Below are 22,475 nucleotides of genomic sequence, written 5' to 3' on the forward strand. Positions count from 1 at the left end.
CTGCCCTGAGGCTATACCTCTCCCGTTGGGGGTTATACCATCCACGCTGCACAACCACACCACCGGCCTCAGCGGTCTGCCCTGCAGCGGCGGCTTCATAGCTGCAATCAACGGGTGGCGTAGTCGAACTCTATAACATCTTAATGCCGAGCACTGCCTCTTAGTTTGACCACCCTGGGCACGGACCGGGTCACCGCCACGAGGACTACTACCCCTGTCAGATCCGGCTCCGGGTATCCCCCGCATGCGCAACGCAGCACAACATGGCCCAGGGGGCGCGTCACAATGATTTATCAAAACTACAGCAAGGAGCCCAGTAACATCACTGGATTCGGGGTCTCGGCCCCCACATCATGCTGCTCTCAGATGAGGTAGCATAAACCTGGTGACAGATTCCCTTTAGTAACATCAGACACGATCTTCCATCCAACAAGTCAATGGACCCGAATAATTCAGACTCAGGATTTCTGACTATGATGTTGGCCAGGAGAGTGTGTGAAAAGAGTCTCCTTCCTGCAGACGATCATGCCTTTCAGCTTTGGAAGATGAGCTGCTGCAGCAGAGAGTACAGATTGCTGCCATTGTTGCCCTACAACCGTCACAAGCCGCACAGTCTCGTAAGCCATTGTTTTTGTAATCCTTATAAATCACTTAATGGGTTAAACAGGTCAAGCTTTTGCTATGTATTTGGTATGATTTGATCTCGTTTTTGTTTCTCAGATACAGAATCAATGTGCTCATTTAGCTGCCCAGGTAATGCCCTCTCACCCCCATCTTCAGCTTCTCCACCACTTTCCGCACAGTTTTTGCAATTTACAACCCCAGTAGCTCCGCTGCCCCCTCCTCCTCCTCCTCCTCCTCCTCCACCACCCCCAGTCCCATCTTCCCAACTAAAATCTGCACTTGATATTATAAGAGAACGTAAAGCTTCTCACAAATGCAGCCCGACGGAAAGTGAGGCTTCAGAGAAAGGCAGTGTGGATCAGCTCCCCAGTATGATGGATGTGTTAAAAGGCATGAATTCCATCAAGCTTCGGGCGGTCGAAAGGTCATTTTATAGATTTTCTTTAAATATATATTTTTTATTACAGACATGCGTGAAATAGAATGAAGGAGAAAACTGTAAAAAAAAAAAAAATCTGTCACTGAGCCTGCATCTTTCCCTGCACATGACTGCTGATCTCATGAGCTGTCATGTGCCTTTAACAGCCGCAGTCGGATCCGAGATCCACCCGCAGCTGTTAACCAGTTAAATACCGCTGTCAATCACTAGCAGTGGCATTTAATACACACCTGCCAGAAGCTCGTCACAAGACACACCCATAGGCGTCCCTGTCATGTGATTGCGGGGTGCCAATGTGTTGTCATGACAGCCGGGGGTCTGCAGAAGACCCCTGGCTGTCATTGTAGATCCCCTGTGGCCGGCATTCATAGGAGATTGTGATTTCTGCTATACATAGCAGTGCTGAAGCCCTGCTATGTGTAGCACAGGTAATCAGATGATTGCAGCTTCAAGTCTCCTAAGAGGACTATTGCTGCCAGTAAAAAGTAAAAAAAGTTTTAAAAAACATAAAGGTTTAAATCACGCCCTTTTGCCCTATTGAAAATAAAACCATTAAAAAAATATACGCATATTTGGTATCGCTGTATTCAGAAATCTCCGATCTATCAAAATATAAAGTAAATTAATCAGATCGGTAAACGGCGTAACGACAAAAAAAATCTAAACTCCAGAATTATGTTTTTCTTTTTTTGCCTCCGCAAACATAACAGGCGATCAAAACATTGTATCTACCTCAAAATTATATAAATAAAAACGTCCGCTGAGGGCGCAAAAAATAAGCCCTAACCTGGCCCTAGACCCGAAAAATGGAGATGCTACGGGTCTCGGAAAATGGCGACATAAGCGATTTTTTTTAATTTTTTTTTTACAAACTTCTGATTTTTTTTTTCACCACTCACATATAAAAGAACCAATACATGTTTGGTATCTATGAACTCGTACTGACCTGGGAATCATAATGGCTGGTCAGCTTTAGCATTTAGTGAACATGGTAAATAAAAAAAAAAAATTACAATTGTGGAAATGCACTTTTTTGCAATTTCACCGCACTTGGAATTTTTTTCCCGTTTTCCAGTACACGATATGGTAAAATAAATGATGTCAATCAAAAGAACAACTTGTCCCGCAAAAAAAAAAGGTACCGTACAGACCAAAAGTTTGGACACACCTTCTCATTTAAAGATTTTTCTGTATTTTCATGACTATGAAAATTGTACATTCACACTGAAGACATCAAAACTATGAATTAACACATGTGGAATTATATACTTAACAAAAAAGTGTGAAACAACTGAAAATATGTCTTATATTCTAGGTTTTTCAAAGTAGCCACCTTTTGCTTTGATAACTGCTTTGCACACTCTTGGCATTCTCTTGATGAGCTTCAAGAGGTAGTCACCGGAAATGGTCTTCCAACAATCTTGAAGGAATTCCCAGAGATGATTAGCACTTGTTGGCCCTTTTGCCTTCACTCTGCGGTCCAGCTCACCCCAAACCATCTTGATTGGGTTCAAGTCTGGTGACTGTGGAGGCCAGGTCATCTGGTGTAGCACCCCATCACTCTCCTTCTTGGTCAAATAGCCCTTACACAGCCTGGAGGTGTGTTTGGGTTCATCGTCATGTTGAAAAATAAATGATGGTCCAACTAAACGCAAACCAGATGGAATAGCATGCCGCTGTAAGATGCTGTGATAGCCATGCTTGTTCAGTATGCCTTCAATTTTGAATAAATCCCCAACAGTGTCACCAGCAAAGCACCCCCACACCATCACACCTCCTCATCCATGCTTCACGGTGGGAACCAGGCATGTAGAGTCCATTCTTTCACCTTTTCTGCGTCGCACAAAAACACGGTGGTTGGAACCAAAGATCTCAAATTTGGACTCATCAGACCAAAGCTCAGATTTCCACTGGTCTAATGTCCATTCCTTGTGTTCTTTAGCCCAAACAAGTCTCTTCTGCTTGTTGCCTGTCCTTAGCAGTGATTTCCTAGCAGCTATTTTACCATGAAGGCCTGCTGCCCAAAGTCTCCTCTTAACAGTTGTTGAAGAGAAGTGTCTGCTGCTAGAACTCTGTGTGGCATTGACCGGGTCTCTAATCTGAGCTGCTGTTAACCTGTGATTTCTGAGGCTGGTGACTCGGATAAACTTATCCTCAGAAGCAGAGGTGACTCTTGGTCTTCCTTTCCTGGGGAAGTCCTCATGCGAGCCAGTTTCTTTAAACCAGACAATGTGAACTGAGGTCTAAGATGGCAGACATACAAGAAACAGAGGCATGTTCACACTAGCAAAAAAGAAGCAAGACAAAAATATATCTCATACCCTACCATAATTATATATAAATGTAAAGCAAAATTGCATAATAAATATAGGGTACTTAGTGAACTATTTTTGATCAAAAAAAGTATACAAGCCGTCCCACCAGCGGCAAGGTGACCCTAAATTGGGACGGTACCTATACTGCCTATATTAAAAACCTTACTGTATATCAAAGTTGAAGTAATGCATATAAAAGGGTAGACAAATAGGACCGGGTCCCAACTCCAGACCACCTAGGCCCGTGGTAAGCTACATATATACCAATCAGCTCAACAAAGGGCATGCCACACCCTTAAATTGCACAGAATGCAAACAAGTCAAAAAACCAGACAATGTGAACTGAGGTCTAAGATGGCAGACATACAAGAAACAGAGGCATGTTCACACTAGCAAAAAAGAAGCAAGACAAAAATATATCTCATACCCTACCATAATTATATATAAATGTAAAGCAAAATTGCATAATAAATATAGGGTACTTAGTGAACTATTTTTGATCAAAAAAAGTATACAAGCCGTCCCACCAGCGGCAAGGTGACCCTAAATTGGGACGGTACCTATACTGCCTATATTAAAAACCTTACTGTATATCAAAGTTGAAGTAATGCATATAAAAGGGTAGACAAATAGGACCGGGTCCCAACTCCAGACCACCTAGGCCCGTGGTAAGCTACATATATACCAATCAGCTCAACAAAGGGCATGCCACACCCTTAAATTGCACAGAATGCAAACAAGTCAAAAAACCAGACAATGTGAACTGAGGTCTAAGATGGCAGACATACAAGAAACAGAGGCATGTTCACACTAGCAAAAAAGAAGCAAGACAAAAATATATCTCATACCCTACCATAATTATATATAAATGTAAAGCAAAATTGCATAATAAATATAGGGTACTTAGTGAACTATTTTTGATCAAAAAAAGTATACAAGCCGTCCCACCAGCGGCAAGGTGACCCTAAATTGGGACGGTACCTATACTGCCTATATTAAAAACCTTACTGTATATCAAAGTTGAAGTAATGCATATAAAAGGGTAGACAAATAGGACCGGGTCCCAACTCCAGACCACCTAGGCCCGTGGTAAGCTACATATATACCAATCAGCTCAACAAAGGGCATGCCACACCCTTAAATTGCACAGAATGCAAACAAGTCAAAAAACCAGACAATGTGAACTGAGGTCTAAGATGGCAGACATACAAGAAACAGAGGCATGTTCACACTAGCAAAAAAGAAGCAAGACAAAAATATATCTCATACCCTACCATAATTATATATAAATGTAAAGCAAAATTGCATAATAAATATAGGGTACTTAGTGAACTATTTTTGATCAAAAAAAGTATACAAGCCGTCCCACCAGCGGCAAGGTGACCCTAAATTGGGACGGTACCTATACTGCCTATATTAAAAACCTTACTGTATATCAAAGTTGAAGTAATGCATATAAAAGGGTAGACAAATAGGACCGGGTCCCAACTCCAGACCACCTAGGCCCGTGGTAAGCTACATATATACCAATCAGCTCAACAAAGGGCATGCCACACCCTTAAATTGCACAGAATGCAAACAAGTCAAAAAACCAGACAATGTGAACTGAGGTCTAAGATGGCAGACATACAAGAAACAGAGGCATGTTCACACTAGCAAAAAAGAAGCAAGACAAAAATATATCTCATACCCTACCATAATTATATATAAATGTAAAGCAAAATTGCATAATAAATATAGGGTACTTAGTGAACTATTTTTGATCAAAAAAAGTATACAAGCCGTCCCACCAGCGGCAAGGTGACCCTAAATTGGGACGGTACCTATACTGCCTATATTAAAAACCTTACTGTATATCAAAGTTGAAGTAATGCATATAAAAGGGTAGACAAATAGGACCGGGTCCCAACTCCAGACCACCTAGGCCCGTGGTAAGCTACATATATACCAATCAGCTCAACAAAGGGCATGCCACACCCTTAAATTGCACAGAATGCAAACAAGTCAAAAAACCAGACAATGTGAACTGAGGTCTAAGATGGCAGACATACAAGAAACAGAGGCATGTTCACATTAGCAAAAAAGAACCTTGCGGCAAGGTTTTTAATATAGGCAGTATAGGTACCGTCCCAATTTAGGGTCACCTTGCCGCTGGTGGGACGGCTTGTATACTTTTTTTGATCAAAAATAGTTCACTAAGTACCCTATATTTATTATGCAATTTTGCTTTACATTTATATATAATTATGGTAGGGTATGAGATATATTTTTGTCTTGCTTCTTTTTTGCTAGTGTGAACATGCCTCTGTTTCTTGTATGTCTGCCATCTTAGACCTCAGTTCACATTGTCTGGTTTTTTGACTTGTTTGCATTCTGTGCAATTTAAGGGTGTGGCATGCCCTTTGTTGAGCTGATTGGTATATATGTAGCTTACCACGGGCCTAGGTGGTCTGGAGTTGGGACCCGGTCCTATTTGTCTACCCTTTTATATGCATTACTTCAACTTTGATATACAGTAAAGTTTTTAATATAGGCAGTATAGGTACCGTCCCAATTTAGGGTCACCTTGCCGCTGGTGGGACGGCTTGTATACTTTTTTTGATCAAAAATAGTTCACTAAGTACCCTATATTTATTATGCAATTTTGCTTTACATTTATATATAATTATGGTAGGGTATGAGATATATTTTTGTCTTGCTTCTTTTTTGCTAGTGTGAACATGCCTCTGTTTCTTGTATGTCTGCCATCTTAGACCTCAGTTCACATTGTCTGGTTTTTTGACTTGTTTGCATTCTGTGCAATTTAAGGGTGTGGCATGCCCTTTGTTGAGCTGATTGGTATATATGTAGCTTACCACGGGCCTAGGTGGTCTGGAGTTGGGACCCGGTCCTATTTGTCTACCCTTTTATATGCATTACTTCAACTTTGATATACAGTAAGGTTTTTAATATAGGCAGTATAGGTACCGTCCCAATTTAGGGTCACCTTGCCGCTGGTGGGACGGCTTGTATACTTTTTTTGATCAAAAATAGTTCACTAAGTACCCTATATTTATTATGCAATTTTGCTTTACATTTATATATAATTATGGTAGGGTATGAGATATATTTTTGTCTTGCTTCTTTTTTGCTAGTGTGAACATGCCTCTGTTTCTTGTATGTCTGCCATCTTAGACCTCAGTTCACATTGTCTGGTTTTTTGACTTGTTTGCATTCTGTGCAATTTAAGGGTGTGGCATGCCCTTTGTTGAGCTGATTGGTATATATGTAGCTTACCACGGGCCTAGGTGGTCTGGAGTTGGGACCCGGTCCTATTTGTCTACCCTTTTATATGCATTACTTCAACTTTGATATACAGTAAGGTTTTTAATATAGGCAGTATAGGTACCGTCCCAATTTAGGGTCACCTTGCCGCTGGTGGGACGGCTTGTATACTTTTTTTGATCAAAAATAGTTCACTAAGTACCCTATATTTATTATGCAATTTTGCTTTACATTTATATATAATTATGGTAGGGTATGAGATATATTTTTGTCTTGCTTCTTTTTTGCTAGTGTGAACATGCCTCTGTTTCTTGTATGTCTGCCATCTTAGACCTCAGTTCACATTGTCTGGTTTTTTGACTTGTTTGCATTCTGTGCAATTTAAGGGTGTGGCATGCCCTTTGTTGAGCTGATTGGTATATATGTAGCTTACCGCGGGCCTAGGTGGTCTGGAGTTGGGACCCGGTCCTATTTGTCTACCCTTTTAGATGCATTACTTCAACTTTGATATACAGTAAGGTTTTTAATATAGGCAGTATAGGTACCGTCCCAATTTAGGGTCACCTTGCCGCTGGTGGGACGGCTTGTATACTTTTTTTGATCAAAAATAGTTCACTAAGTACCCTATATTTATTATGCAATTTTGCTTTACATTTATATATAATTATGGTAGGGTATGAGATATATTTTTGTCTTGCTTCTTTTTTGCTAGTGTGAACATGCCTCTGTTTCTTGTATGTCTGCCATCTTAGACCTCAGTTCACATTGTCTGGTTTTTTGACTTGTTTGCATTCTGTGCAATTTAAGGGTGTGGCATGCCCTTTGTTGAGCTGATTGGTATATATGTAGCTTACCACGGGCCTAGGTGGTCTGGAGTTGGGACCCGGTCCTATTTGTCTACCCTTTTATATGCATTACTTCAACTTTGATATACAGTAAGGTTTTTAATATAGGCAGTATAGGTACCGTCCCAATTTAGGGTCACCTTGCCGCTGGTGGGACGGCTTGTATACTTTTTTTGATCAAAAATAGTTCACTAAGTACCCTATATTTATTATGCAATTTTGCTTTACATTTATATATAATTATGGTAGGGTATGAGATATATTTTTGTCTTGCTTCTTTTTTGCTAGTGTGAACATGCCTCTGTTTCTTGTATGTCTGCCATCTTAGACCTCAGTTCACATTGTCTGGTTTTTTGACTTGTTTGCATTCTGTGCAATTTAAGGGTGTGGCATGCCCTTTGTTGAGCTGATTGGTATATATGTAGCTTACCACGGGCCTAGGTGGTCTGGAGTTGGGACCCGGTCCTATTTGTCTACCCTTTTATATGCATTACTTCAACTTTGATATACAGTAAGGTTTTTAATATAGGCAGTATAGGTACCGTCCCAATTTAGGGTCACCTTGCCGCTGGTGGGACGGCTTGTATACTTTTTTTGATCAAAAATAGTTCACTAAGTACCCTATATTTATTATGCAATTTTGCTTTACATTTATATATAATTATGGTAGGGTATGAGATATATTTTTGTCTTGCTTCTTTTTTGCGAGCCAGTTTCTTTGTAGCGATTGATGGTTTTTGCAACTGCACTTGGGGACACTTTCAAAGTTTGCCCAATTTTTCGGACTGACTGACCTTCATTTCTTAAAGTAATGATGGCCACTCGTTTTTCTTTACTTAGCTGCTTTTTTCTTGCCATAATAAAAATTCTAACAGTCTATTCAGTAGGACTATCAGCTATGTATCCACCAGACTTCTTCACAACACAACTGATGGTCCCAACCCCATTTATAAGGCAAGAAATCCCACTGATTAAACCTGACAGGGCACACCTGTGAAGTGAAAACCATTGACGGTGACTACCTCTTGAAGCTCATCAAGAGAATGCCAAGAGTTTGCAGAGCAGTCATCAAAGCAAAAGGTGGCTACTTTGAAGAACCTAGAATATAAGACATATTTTCAGTTGGTTCACACTTTTTTGTTAGGTATATAATTTCACATGTGTTAATTCATAGTTTTGATGCCTTCAGTGTGAATGTACAATTTTCATAGTCATGAAAAAACAGAAAAATCTTTAAATGAGAAGGTGTGTCAATCTTTTGGTCTGTACTGTATATTGACAAAAAATAAAAAACTTGGCTCTGGGAATAAGAGTAGAAAAAAATGAAAGGGCAAAAACAGAAAATTGCAAGGTCATGAATGGGGTTAACAATGCTGTACCCTTCTCTGGAAGTCCCACATATAATGAATGTAGCAGTGGCGTGAATGCTTGAGAAGGCTCAAATATAATGTGTCTCTTCCAAGCCCCATTCATGGTGGGGGTCTTCCATGCGGACCTCCTGCGATCAGCAGGCTTATCCTGTGGATATGACTAGCCCAGGGGAATGGGGATGACTCGGTACCCGGGCCTTTAGCCTGGCCTTTAGGGATGTCACGGTGGTCGGCTCCCGGGCCCGTACTCTGGGCCTCTCTTTTAAAAGGGTTGGTGTTGTAAAAGAAAGAGTTTGTGACGCCACCTGTGGCTTCTGGTGAGGATCACCAGTGCTGCGCAGTCCACTGAGGCAGGTGATAAGGCAGCTTGATGGTATAGCTCCCCACAGGTAGAGCTGGGCCTCAGGGCAGTATAGGAACGGGGATGCAGGACAAAGAGACTCCGCCGGGCCAGATCAAGAACAGGGATGGACACAATAGTCACTTCAGTACCTTTTACTGGTGGAATTTCAGGCACTCCCAGGAGCACTGTAGGGTGAAGGTTGTATGTCCAGATCCTCCCCAATGAGCAGGTTTTGGGCCTCCTGGTTCTGGCTTCTGCGTAGTAAGTTTCTGACCTGCCTGGAGCTAGGCCTAACTTTGTCTCTGTCCTGCGCTGGCTGACCTTGTGGTAGGGCCTTCTCTTGGAGAGCACGCTCACGACCTACGGGGCCTATGTGTCTCCTGGCTCTGGTACGTATCAGCACTTTAGCGATCCTGGGACCTGTAGTTCTCCAGGGATTCCAGTTTATCTTACTGGGTCGTGGAGATCCCGGCAAGCTTCGGTAACTACTTCTTCTTCGGGGTGAGCTAGTTAAGCTCCTCTGCCCCCTATGAACTAACTCTCTACTCTTCGCCTTCGGCCTACTCGGACCCTCAATAGGCTACTCACACTAACGGCAGCGTGCCGCGTTTCACCGATCTTATGGCGCCGACACACCTACAGCTCACCTCACTGAGCTACACGTGAGTCTAGAATGTGCTCCACTGCAGACTGACCTCTCTCAGGCTTTTGCACTGCAGGAACTCTCACAACAGGTTTGCTTTCTGTCGTCTCCAGTCTAGACTAACTGCTGCCTGGCTCCACCTTCCCTTATATATCTCCCTAAGGAGCTCCCTCTGGTGGTCTGAGGTGGAAGTTGGAGATGTGTGAATGGTTATGGGGGCCTCTTGTGGAGGAATCCTTCAGTACACCCTCCTGGGTCTGTGATACCAAGCACAGCTGGGCTTCACATTCCCCCCTAGTTAAACTCAGCACTCCCGGGCTGAAGTACATTTTATAACAACAGTAACAATAGGAAACATAAGCAATACTAGAACACTCTTCCCTTTATGGGAGGCACGGATCTTAAACGTTGCAGAAACAATACAAATACAGAGTGTCCTCAGAATCCAAGTCTCCTATGGTGAGGTTCCCATACAGGATGTCCATCTCACAAGGTAGAGTACTTTGGTAGTTTTGAGGGACCTGTCCTAAACCCTCTACGCAGGCCCTGGGGTGGCTGCAGGGCATGAAGATCCGAGTTGGACCTCCAAAAGAGCCACTCCAGATAGGTTTTCCTTCTGAGGTCACCTGAAAGGGGCACTCCAGGGAGCGCAATTATATACAATAAGAGTTTTTGGGCTGCACACAGTCCTCAGCCATGCAGTTCATTATGCAAATAAAGAATTAATAGGAAAAAGCACAAATTGATAAGCATGCATGAAAACAAACAGTTACGCAATACATTACAATTTAATACTCAATACCCCAGGGGTAACTATCTACATTCTCTGAAATTTTGCTACTTTACTCAGTGTACCTAGCAGGAGGTTTACCTCTTGTGCTGCGTACTGATCTGCATAGTGCTGTGGTTAGTGGAGTGTCAGTATCTGTATCCTCAGTTACCCTACCAGTTTTACATGTAACCATGTTGTAAAATTGCCTTAACCTCTCTCTTGGACTGGCATGTCTACCATTGGCTGGGCCCTCTTGCTCCGCTCCTGCCGGGGATCCTTCATCCGGGGATACTTCTTGAGCTGGCTCTTCTGCAGCACTTACAGGTTCAACTTGCTGTGGAGGGTTTTCTGGCTGTTCATAGAATTGGAGTACTGGAATGATTACTGCACCTCCTATTTGAGGCCAATCCGCTGGGAAGTCTCCAAGGTCAGTGTGTATCACTGTTTCTTTAGGTTCTTCCTGGGTTGTGAAAGACACTTCTTCCTGAGTCTTTAGTAGATGTAGACACAACTTCAGGTGGTCCCTAGATATTGTCGCAGTTGTTCTTCCTCCATCTTTGCTGATCAAACACGTCTTCCTGTTGTCAAACCTTGAATTCAACACAGTGTAGGGTTCTCTCTCCCACTGGTCATCAAGCTTGTGTTTCCTCCGCTTCCTTTTCAATACCACTTCTCCTGGTGTGAAGGGTTCTGCTGGTGCACTTCTGTTGTATTGTGCCTCTTGTTTATCCCTCACCCGAGTGAGACTGTCTTCGACACAGGCTTGGACTCTCCTGTACTGCTCCTGTCTGGTCGTGTCCCAGTCCTCAGTGGTCACATCAGCTTCAGGTTCTACCACACCAAGCTTCAGGTCCATGGGCAACTTCCCTGGTCTTGCACGCATGAGATATGCCGGAGTGCAATTGGTGGAACTTACTGGTATGTGATTATACAGATCCACTAGGTCAGGTAGTAGGTCTGGCCACTGGCTTCTCTCTTCTAGTGGTATGGTCTTCAGTAGATCGATGATGATGTTATTCATCTTTTCACAGAGACCGTTAGTTTGGGGGTGGTACGGTGTAGTCCTGATCTTTTTATACCCGTACAGATGGCAGAACTCTTTGAACAATTCAGCCTCAAAGGCCGTGCCTTGGTCAGTCAGTACCTGTCCAGGCTATCCATGGGACCTGCAGAAGTACGCTTGGAACGTCTTAGCTGCTGTCTCTGCTGTCAGGTCTTTGATAGGGGAGACCACCAGGACCCTGGAGTAGTGATCCACCATGGTCAGGGCATAGGAGTATCCTGACCGACTGGGTGACAACTTGACATGGTCCAGGGCCACGATCTCCAGAGGGCGAGTCGTCTTGATGGGTTGCAGGGGTGCCTTCTGGCTGCTGTAGTCTTTTCTTCTGAGGCTACAGGGTCCACAGTCTCTGCACCACCTCTCAATGAAGCTGCGCATCCCCACCCAGTAGAATCGACACTTCAACAGGGTCTCTAGCTTTTTCTAGCCAAAGTGCCCCGCCTGATCGTGGTAGGTCTCCAACACCATCTGGATGTCCGTCTTGGGGACCACTATCTGCCACACCATCTCGAGGGTTTTGGGATTGACGTACCTCCGGCACAACTTCTCACGGTAGATAAACAGCCGGCTTCTCTCATTCCACAGCTGCTTTGCTTGGAGAGCCGCATCCTTCTCCAGGGAGGAACCTTCTTGGGTTATCAGCTCCTTGATACGGCTGACAACCGGGTCGCTGTCCTGGGTCTCTTTCCAGCTGTGGTGAGGCAAAGGGTTTAACGTCTTACCGCGTTGCTTCCTGGAGGCTCGTAGCTCGTGGGCCATCCCATTCCGGTGGAAGGCAGGTAGTTCAACCTCTTCCAGGTCATCCACTTCTTCTTCTGTGTCTGACTGGTGAGGCATCCTGGACAGGGCATCGGCGTTGGCGTTCTTGCGGCCCGCCCGGTACTTTATGGTGAATTGGTAGTTTGACAGCCGAGCCATCCATCGCTATTCCATGGCTCCCAGCTTGGCTGTTTGAAGATGAGTTAAGGGGGTATTGTCAGTGTAGGCAGTAAACTTGCTGGAGGCTAGGTAGTGCTTGAACTTTTCTGTGATGGCCCAGACCAAGGCCAGGAACTCCAACTTGAAGCTGCTATAGTTCTCTGGGTTCCTCTCGGTCGGGCGGAGCTTCCTGCTTGCATACGCGATGACTTTCTCCTGGCCATTCTGCTTCTGACTTAAGACAGTGCCCAGGCCTTCATTGCTGGCATCTGTATACAGCAGGAATGTTTGGCTGTAGTCAGCGTAGGCTAGGATCTCATCACCTGTCAGGATCTCCTTCATCTCTTGAAATGATTCAGCCTGTTCTTTACCCCAGTGGAATGGAGGGTTTTTGCTTTTGGGGGACTGCCCTACCAGGAGGTCTTGCAGAGGAGCTGCCTTCTTAGTGTAGTCCTTTACAAACCTCCGGTAGTATCCGACTAGTCCCAAGAACTGACGCACCTCCTTGAGGTTCTTCGGCTCCGGCCACTTCTGGATGGCAGTAACTTTCTCCGGGTCTGGTGCTACCCCTTCCGGACTGACAATGTGCCCCAGGTACTGTACCTTTCTCTTGAGCAGGTGGCACTTTGAGGGCTTCAACTTCATCCCGTACCGGGACAGTGACTCAAATACCTCTGCCAGGTGTTTCAGGTGGTCCTCGTACGTTCTGGAGTACACAATTACGTCATCCAGGTAAAGTAACACAGTCTCGAAGATGCGGTGTCCCAGGCAGCACTCCATCAGTCTCTGGAACGTTCCGGGGGCATTTTAGAGTCAAAACGGCATGCTGTTGAACTCGCAGAGTCCCATCGGGGTGGTGAAGGCCGTCTTCTCCCGATTCTCCTCAGCCACAGCGACCTGCCAGTAACCACTAGTGAGGTCAAGGGTAGAAAAGTAATTTGCAGACTTTAAGGCAGCTAGGGACTCTTCTATGCGTGGTAAAGGGTATGCATCTTTATGTGTAATGCGATTTACTTGACGGTAATCTACACACATTCTCATGCTCCCATCCTTTTTCCTAACCAGCACTAGGGGAGCCGCCCAGGGACTACAACTATCCCTAATTACTCCCGCCTTCCTCATGTCATGCAGCATTTCTTTTGCCTTCTGGTAGTGAGCTGGGGGTATAGGCCTATAACGTTCTTTAATTGGGGAATGGTTGCCTGTGGAGATATGATGTTGAACCCCCTTAACCCTCCCAAAGTCAAGTGGATGTTTACTGAACACCTGCGAGTATTCTTGAACCACCCGGTGTACACCCTGTTTTTGATGGGCAGGAGTGGTGTCTGTCCCAACATGGAGCTGTTGACACCAATCCTCCACCTGGGTTGCAGGGTCATTATCTTCCACTTCTTCTGGTGAAGTTAAGGACTCCGCCACATGGATACAGTTGTTGTTGACAGCATGTAGTTTAGCAACAGTGGCATAACGTGGCAGTTTGACCTCATCTTCCCCTAGGTTAAGAAGACGGACAGGCACCCTCCCATTACGTACATCTACCACCCCCCTGGCGGTTAAGAGCGTGGGTCTGTGCTCAGAGCAAAGGGGTTCTACTACCGCCTGGTAGCTCTGTCCTCTAAGACCTATGGCAGCTCTACACCAGATGAGCATTTCACTCATTGGGGGAACAACAATGGGTATAGGGTCTGTTACCCTCACGTTACCGATTTCACCATCTGTTAATTGTACTTGCTGTTGATACATCAAGACGCGGATTTCTCTCTGCAGCGCCCTCCTCTGTCTCGGTCTGGCAGTGTCAGCGATCTCTTGGAGCAAGAACACAACCTCTCCCAAACAGTTACCAACAACATTAGTGCCTAGTACCATATATGGGTTGCTGTCATCAGGGTTAGTCTCCACTACAATAAGTCCCTGGTCCTTCAGCTCCACTCTCCCCACCTTACAGTCACATTCTTAACCCCGAGTAGGTTAAGGGGGAGTCCATTTGATGCATATACAGACAAATTTGGAGCTGGCGGACGCAGATCGTCCATGGACCAGTACCTCTTGTAGAGGACTTCAGGTATGATGGTTACCTGAGATCCTGTGTCCAGCAGGGCATGCATCGGGATCCCGTCCAATACAATGGACAGGAAAGGTCTTCCTCCGACGAACCTGTTGTACCAGTCTGATGGACCTGGTGAGTCTACTCCTGGGTGGCGGCCTTCGGACCCAGGGTTTTCTCGTTTAAGGGACAATTCAGGGCGATGTGTCCTGTCTTATGGCATCGGTAACAGATCGGTTCCCTTGGTGGACGGCGTTGGTCACTGGTCCTCGGCGAGGGTGGTGTTGGCCTCCTCCTCCTCCGCATCCAGGGGACATCCTCAGGGCTATCAGCTAGCAGGATCTTCCCTCCTCCCTCAGGCTCCGTCCGCAGCTGCAGGGCACTCAGCACGGTGGTCAGGGTTTTACTCAACTGACGCACCTCTGAGCGCAGACTGTCCAGGTCTTTAGGGGACGTTGTTGGAACCTTAGCTTCAGCAGTCACTGGAGAAAAGGTGGGCGTTGCAGGCTCTGGGGTTGCCCCACCCTGGTAACATTGGATGGCATTTGTCTCCAGGGGCTGTAGTCCTTTTATAGCCATGTCCTTTAGATTGTCAAAGGTGGCATCTGGATGATCCAGGGACCACCAACGCACAGTCCTGCTCTCCTCTGGAGACTTCAGTCCCCGGACAAACTGTTCCTTCAGCATTTTGTTCTCATTCTCAAAGCTGGTCGGACTAACCTGGTTCAGAGCCCGCAGGGCCCCTTGAAGATGCCAGGCGTAGTCACGAACATAGTCCTCTGGTTGTTGGGAGCAGCTGTAGAACCTCATCCGGAGGTCCGCCTCAGTAAGGTCCTCAAAGACAGTATGTAGTTTTTGGAATATTGCGGACACTATCCCCGGTCTGCGGCCGACCATGTTTCCACTTCCCGCTCCGCAGCACCGGTCAGCTGTCCTAATACAACGGCAGCTCTTTGTTTGCCGGTCATAGAGTACATGTCCAAAATACCACATATCTTCCGCTTAAATCCAGACAGGGTATCTGGTTTGCCGTTGTACTGGCGGAGCCACTTTTCTCCAGGAATGTACGGTAAAGTCATAGGAATAACAGGTGTTACAGGCGCTGCTGGTGGAGCGGCGGCTTCGGCCTGCCCATTATCGGGGACGTTGACCGGTAGGTCGGCGTTCTGCTGTTCGACGGACATCTTAGCGCCCCCCTAGTTAACCGTGGCCTACCTTCTGGTTTTTCTTCCGGTAGGCCGCAGCTCCGCAGGTGACGGTTGTCTTCAGGACCTTGCGTCGCTTGCATCCTACGTCAGAGCGTTCAGCGACGCTCCGTACAGGACCTGGCGCTTCCTGATTTGACATCAAGGCGTGGGGTGTGTCCGGGACTTCATGCTCTTTTGCAGGTACGCCCCTTATTTTCCCGCGGTTACGCCCTTCTTCTCGCTCAACGGCCCAACAATGGCGGCTATCTTCACCACAACTTTTCGTACACAGTTCAAAATAAAGGCGCACAGTACCCGGTGGCAACGGGCAAAACACGGTGTCGTTGCAGTGGGCACGTGATCCTGTTTGCGACGCCAGGAAAGAGATGACTAGCCCAGGGGAATGGGGATGACTCGGTACCCGGGCCTTTAGGGATGTCGCGGTGGTCGGCTCCCGGGCCCGTACTCTGAGCCTCTCTTTTAAAAGGGTTGGTCTTGTAAAAGAAAGAGTTCGTGACGCCACCTGTGGCTTCTGGTGAGGATCACCAGCGCTGCGCAGTCCACTGAGGCTGGTGATAAGGCAGCTTGATGGTATAGCTCCCCACAGGTAGAGCTGGGCCTCAGGGCAGTATAGGAACGGGGATGCAGGACAAAGAGACTCCGCCGGGCCAGATCAAGAACAGGGACGGACACAATAGTCACTTCAGTACCTTTTACTGGTGGAATTTCAGGCACTCCCCGGAGCACTGTAGGGTGAAGGGTGTATGTCCGGATCCTCCCCAATGAGCAGGTTTTGGGCCTCCTGGTTCTGGCTTCTGCGTAGTAAGTTTCTGACCTGCCTGGAGCTAGGCCTAACTTTGTCTCTGTCCTGCGCTGGCTGACCTTGTGGTAGGGCCTTCTCTTGGAGTGCACGCTCCCAACCTACGGGGCCTATGTGTCTCCTGGCTCTGGTACATATCAGCACTTTAGCGCTCCTGGGACCTGTAGTTCTCCAGGGATTCCAGTTTATCTTACTGGGTCGTGGAGATCCTGGCAAGCTTCGGACCCGGTGTCCGGTAACTACTTCTTCTTCGGGGTGAGCTAGTTAAGCTCCTCTGCCCCCTATGAACTAACTCTCTACTCTTCGCCTTCGGCCTACTCGGACCCTCAATAGGCTACTCACACTAACGGCAGCGTGCCGCGTTTCACCGATCTTATGGCGCCGGCACACCTAAAGCTCACCTCACTGAGCTACACGTGAGTCTAGAACGTGCTCCACTGCAGACTGACCTCTCTCAGGCTTTTGCACTGCAGGAACTCTCACAACAGGTTTGCTTTCTGTCGTCTCCAGTCTAGACTAACTGCTGCCTGGCTCCACCTTCCCTTATATATCTCCCTAAGGAGCTCCCTCTGGTGGTCTGAGGTGGAAGGTGGAGATGTGTGAATGGTTATGGGGGCCTCTTGTGGAGGAATCCTTCAATACACCCTCCTGGGTCTGTGATACCAAGCACAGCTGGGCTTCACAGATAGGTGATAACTTGCAAAGTTAAAATTAACTTATGCAAACATGATTTCAATAATTATATTAGGTTTAACATTTCAGAGTAGTCTGTCCCTAATCATAAATATGCTGTATTAGCCCCACTAATAGGATCTTAGACAAGTCTTTTCAGAAAATGGATAGCAGGTGATTGATTCATTTTTTTAGAAAAAGTCTGTAAAAAAAAATCTTATTAGACATAGCAGCAATGAACGAAAAGTGGTTTGTATGAAGAGCTAAGTTATAGCCTGTCAGCCCGTCTGTTACAGAATGGCAGTGATGTTTATTTTCACTGCTTTTTCACTTTAGATCCCCTGGTGGGAAACCCTCAACCAGGAAAGACAAGAAGAGATGTTCACTTAATGATCCCACAGACCCTGCAGCCATTATAGCCAAAGCCTTGAAGCAGAAGTTTGCGCACAGAAATGGTGATGACGCTGTCAATAAAGAAAATAGATCTCATGAGGAGTCTCCGTTCTCCAGTCCTGAAGCCCCAATGGTACTGTTTGTAAATCTTACATGACTGACCAACCAAAAATCAGGCTTATGAAAGATCGTGAATGGAAGGTTTGTTGCTGGATCTTTAAACGGTTTATCCAGGACTATTTTATCTTTTTACTATAAGCCTAAAAACTAACAGGCAGGTTGTTACTAACAGTGGCAACTACCTGCCTGTTGTATCCGGTGCCGGCTCGGAGAGGTCACCGACCACTGTCGCCGGCGATTCAGCTGCTCCAAGTCAACAGAGCAGCTCTTCTTCTTCCAGGCTGCTCTGTTGATGGGGCGTGGCTACCGACGTTAGGCAACTTGTGAGTCGGCTGCCAATCAGCATGACGTCAGCAGTCACGATCCATCAAGAGACCAGAGCAGAAGAGAAGCCGCTGCTCTGTAGACATGATATTAGCAGAAGCCGCTGAATTGCTGTGACCGCTCTGTGTCAGCAGAGATCTGTGCAGGGCACAACAGACTGGTAGTTAGCAACTACCTACCTGTTAGTTCTTAGGTCAATAGTTAAAAAAATGTAATAGTCCTAGATAACCCCTTTTAACATTATATACTTGGCAGCAATTATCTATCGTGTGACGTGGCCATAAGACTAAGTCAACTGTATAACATGGTCCTTGACTGTATAACATGGTCTATTACTGACCAGTGATAAGAAAGTATAAAAGCACGGACAACCCCATTTATTTGAAATATGGTTCCTAATGTTGGCGGCACTAGCTACAGATATAGACCCTAATTGCTCTATAGGGGTTGTCCATCAATAAAGACAATTTTTTTAAATACTTAAATGCATGCATTTTTAGCTAAAAATAATTTTTTGGAATTGGATTTGATTAAAAATTTTGCACCGTTTGCCTTTTGTAGTCTCTATCTTGCACTGTCTAAGAATCCATCAGTGAGCTTATTATAACAGTTCAATAGGAGAGAACTGTTATAACAAGAGAAGGAGAGTACCTTTTTTTATGTCTTTTTCTGACATCATCTCAGCTGGTTTAAGACCACTGACCACATCAAAGTTGAATGTGCAGGGAAACAAATAGTCTGTAAAAGCCAAATGGTGCAATATATTTAATGAAACCAAAATGCACAAAATATATCTTTAAGTCCACAAAGATGCAACATGCACCAATTGGCAGAACGGGGAATTTTTATCCCCAATGGAGAACTTTTATCCCTGTTACAAAATATGTGCCGCAGGTCAGATGCATGACCGCTGGGAGTCTACCGGAAAAAGCCGAGCAGCTACCTAGGGAATGAATGGAGCAGCTGTCAAGCATGTGCCTTTGCTGAAGCATTCGTCATCGAAACCAATTTTTTACACTGTTGATACTACATAGTAAAAAAAACATAGTTCTTATAGATGCTATATAACCCTTTTAAGGCAACCCACATACTCTAAAATCTAGACCTTTCGGCTGCGTGCCCACGATGCGTTTTTCATGCGTTTCCACTGCGGAATTTCCGCAGTGGAAACTCATTAAAAACGCTTGGTAATCTGCACCACATGGTCCTCAATGGCATTCCGCAATGTCAATGCACATGCTGCGGATTATTCCGCAGCGTTTCTGCGGCGCTCAAAAATCCGCAGCATGTTCATTAATTTTGCGGAAGCGCAGCGGAATTGCCGCCATTGACTTGCATTGAGACGCATATAATCCGTGTCTATACGTTTGTACATGTGGATTATATGCGTTTCTATGTGCGGATGGTACCCAGTTCTGGAGGAGAGAAGACTCTCATCCAGACCTGGGTACCATTGTACCTGTGAAAAAAAGAATAAAATAATAAATAAAGTTTATATTTACCTTCTCGCGGGCCGGCCGGCAGCGCTTATCTTCCAGGACCTGAGATGACGTCGCGATCATGTGACCGCAGGCTGTCTCGCGATATGCCGGCAACCCGGAAGGACCGCGACAACACACGCGGCAGCACATGCGGCAGGGGATCGGTAAGTATAGCTTTATTTTTTACAGTCACACTATATAAATCCATGCTGTTTGCATGGATTTATATAGTGTGACCTAGTTGTCAAGCACTTTCCAAGTGATGCTATCGGGGCTCGGTTAGCTGCATGCATCACACACACCCCATTTCCGAGGGACAGCTCAACGGTGCTCCCATTAGTACAGTAATGCAGGCACGACAAATCATGTCCCTGGCTGGAGTGGGGAGGGGGAAGCACACCCAGTGATGTAGGAGCAGGGGGGGATGGTTTCTGGGCATAGGTAGGAGCCCATTGGTTGGAAGTCACCTGGGCTCATACACAGAGAGGGAGGTATATAAGGTGTCTTCATCTTAGTCGAGTAGAGTCAGTTCAGTCAGGAGGAGAAGAGAAAAGGAGTTCAACCAGGAGGGCTGACAGGGAGCTGTGGCTCAGTCTGGGCCCAGCTCCACGAGGCAGGCCTAGAGTGAAGGCCAGAGCCAGAAGAAAGGACAGAAACAGAAAGGAACAGAAAGGAAAGTAAGAAGGAACAGAACACCAAGAGAGGCCCAGAGACACGAAGGCAGAAGGAAACCTAAGGACCCAGGAGATTACAGGTGACGGGTTGGCAGAACAGGGTACCGGATCCCAAGTTGGTGGAGGCGACTAATCCTTAACCAAGAACCGGTGGTCGCAATCATTTAGTGGTGCGACCCCTTACTACACCTACTAGAAAGGCACACCACATAGGGTCAGGGAAGTGGGTACCCAGCCCTCCCAGGAGAAGATCAGAGGCAGCTGGACAAAAGTAGTGTCATTGGTGGGGCACGGCTGACGAAAGGATAGAAGGGAGTCCTGTGCCACACTCTGGAATTACCTGGGGGTTGACCGAGCCCCCTGCCTGGTGGAAGCAGCACGGCTCGGGCGGTCCTACCTGTGCACAAGTGAACTGGATGAGAACTGTGAGTAAAAAGCTTGAACTGCAACGCCTTGTCTCTGTGCTTTCTCACCGTATGCAGCACTACTGGTACTGGGACGCCCGTGCACCATAACCCCCACCGTCTACTACACTGCCCTGGGGCTTCACTCTTCCCGTCGGGAGTCACACTACCTCAGCTGCATACACCATCAGCCCCAGCGGTCTGCCTTGCAGCGGCGGTTCGCACTGACCGCAATCCACGGGTGGCGTAGTCGGACATTATCCCATAAAAGCCCCCACAAAAGACCGCCATTGGCCTGACCACACTGAGCCACGGGCCCGGGTCACCGCCACGGAGACTACAACCCCCAGAAGCCCGGTTCCGGGTGTCCCTCGGCCCAGGGGGCGAGTCAAATGCACGATCTGCATGCATTTTTTCTGGCAAGGGAGATGCAGAAACGCTGCAGAAATTTTCTGCTTCATTTCTGCATCGTGGGCACATACCCTTATTGGGTAGAAGTGTTTTAACTAATTGAATCGTTGACTGATCCTTCACGATTTTCCCAGTGTATATATGAATGTATATCTGGTTCTAACTTTTCCTATGTTCTTCACTTGTAGTTTGGGCGCCACCTGCTTAAGCCTATTGGGAAAAGAACACAGAAGGAAATTACAAGAAAGCAAGTTCATGTCTGAGTTGATGTTCATACCCCTGATGAAGCCATAATCACTTGGCGTAACGCGTAGGTTATTTATATCCTTCCTTTTTCTTTGAGCAGCTTTATTCTTGGCTAGTGTTGAGCGATACCTTCCGATATCGGGAAATATCGGATCGGATTGGATCGGACCGATACCGAAAAAGTATCGGATATCGCCGATTCCGATACCGGAAACCAATGCAAGTCAATGGGACAGAAATATCGGAATGAAAATAAACCCTTTCTTTCCTTGTAGGTTAATTCTACATGAAGGAAAACAACTAAGAATAATGTAGAATGTATTGGGGGAGGTGGGGGAGACAATAAAGGCATAGAGGTTTAGCCCTATCAAATGGAATAGCAGGAATTAATTTTTTTTTTTAAGACGTTCTGAGTTACGGAAATATTGACTATGTTAAGTATTTTTATATTTTGTCAGATATTTATGTTTCACTACTTCCATGCTCTTCACCTTCTTTTTTACTTCTCCCACACTTTCTCCTTCATCATCCTCAGCATCTTTTTCATCCACTTCTTCTTCACCTTCTTCATCTTCTTCTTCTTCACCTTCTTCGTATTATTCTTTTTTTTTACATTCATCATATTCTACTTTTTCATCTTCTTCATCTTCTCCTTCTTCATCATATTCTTATTTGTGGCAGGCATTCCTCTAGTTGTTATCTATAAAAGGTTGGACATTACACCTTTCGTTCTGCCCGTCACAAAAGATTTACAACAGGATTTGTCCGCGTTCAGTTTGGCCTGCAGCAGCAGGTCTTTTCCAGGGGCATCACGAGGAGGAACGGACTCACCCCCATACACTGCTTAGTCATCTTCTGCTTATAATTTAGATATTATCTTTTGCTCTGATTTTTAGTCTTATGCTTAATGTTCTTCCGCTTTTTGTTCTGCAGCTTCTTGTATTTCTGCTTCTTGGTTTTCTGTCTCTTGTTCTTCTGTATCTTGGTGCTTGTCTTCTCTTCTTTGTCCTCTTGGTCAACTTCTTCAGGGTCATCTTCTTGGTCTTCTTCGGGGTGGTCTTCAGGGTCGTCGTCTTCGGGGGTCCTCGTCTTCGGGGTCCTCG

At 45.8% G+C, this 22,475-nt stretch overlaps 1 pseudogene; it reads left to right on the plus strand.

Annotated features, from left to right (window-relative positions):
- Nucleotides 1-437: 437 nt before the first annotated feature.
- Nucleotides 438-21,389, plus strand: LOC141243031 (mitochondrial fission regulator 2-like; annotated as a pseudogene).
- The last annotated feature ends 1,086 nt before the right edge of the window (nucleotides 21,390-22,475 follow it).

The sequence above is a fragment of the Phyllobates terribilis genome, unplaced genomic scaffold (assembly GCF_046119375.1).
Source record: "Phyllobates terribilis strain yellow unplaced genomic scaffold, ASM4611937v1 Scaffold_1096__1_contigs__length_421685, whole genome shotgun sequence".
Taxonomy (NCBI): domain Eukaryota; kingdom Metazoa; phylum Chordata; class Amphibia; order Anura; family Dendrobatidae; genus Phyllobates; species Phyllobates terribilis.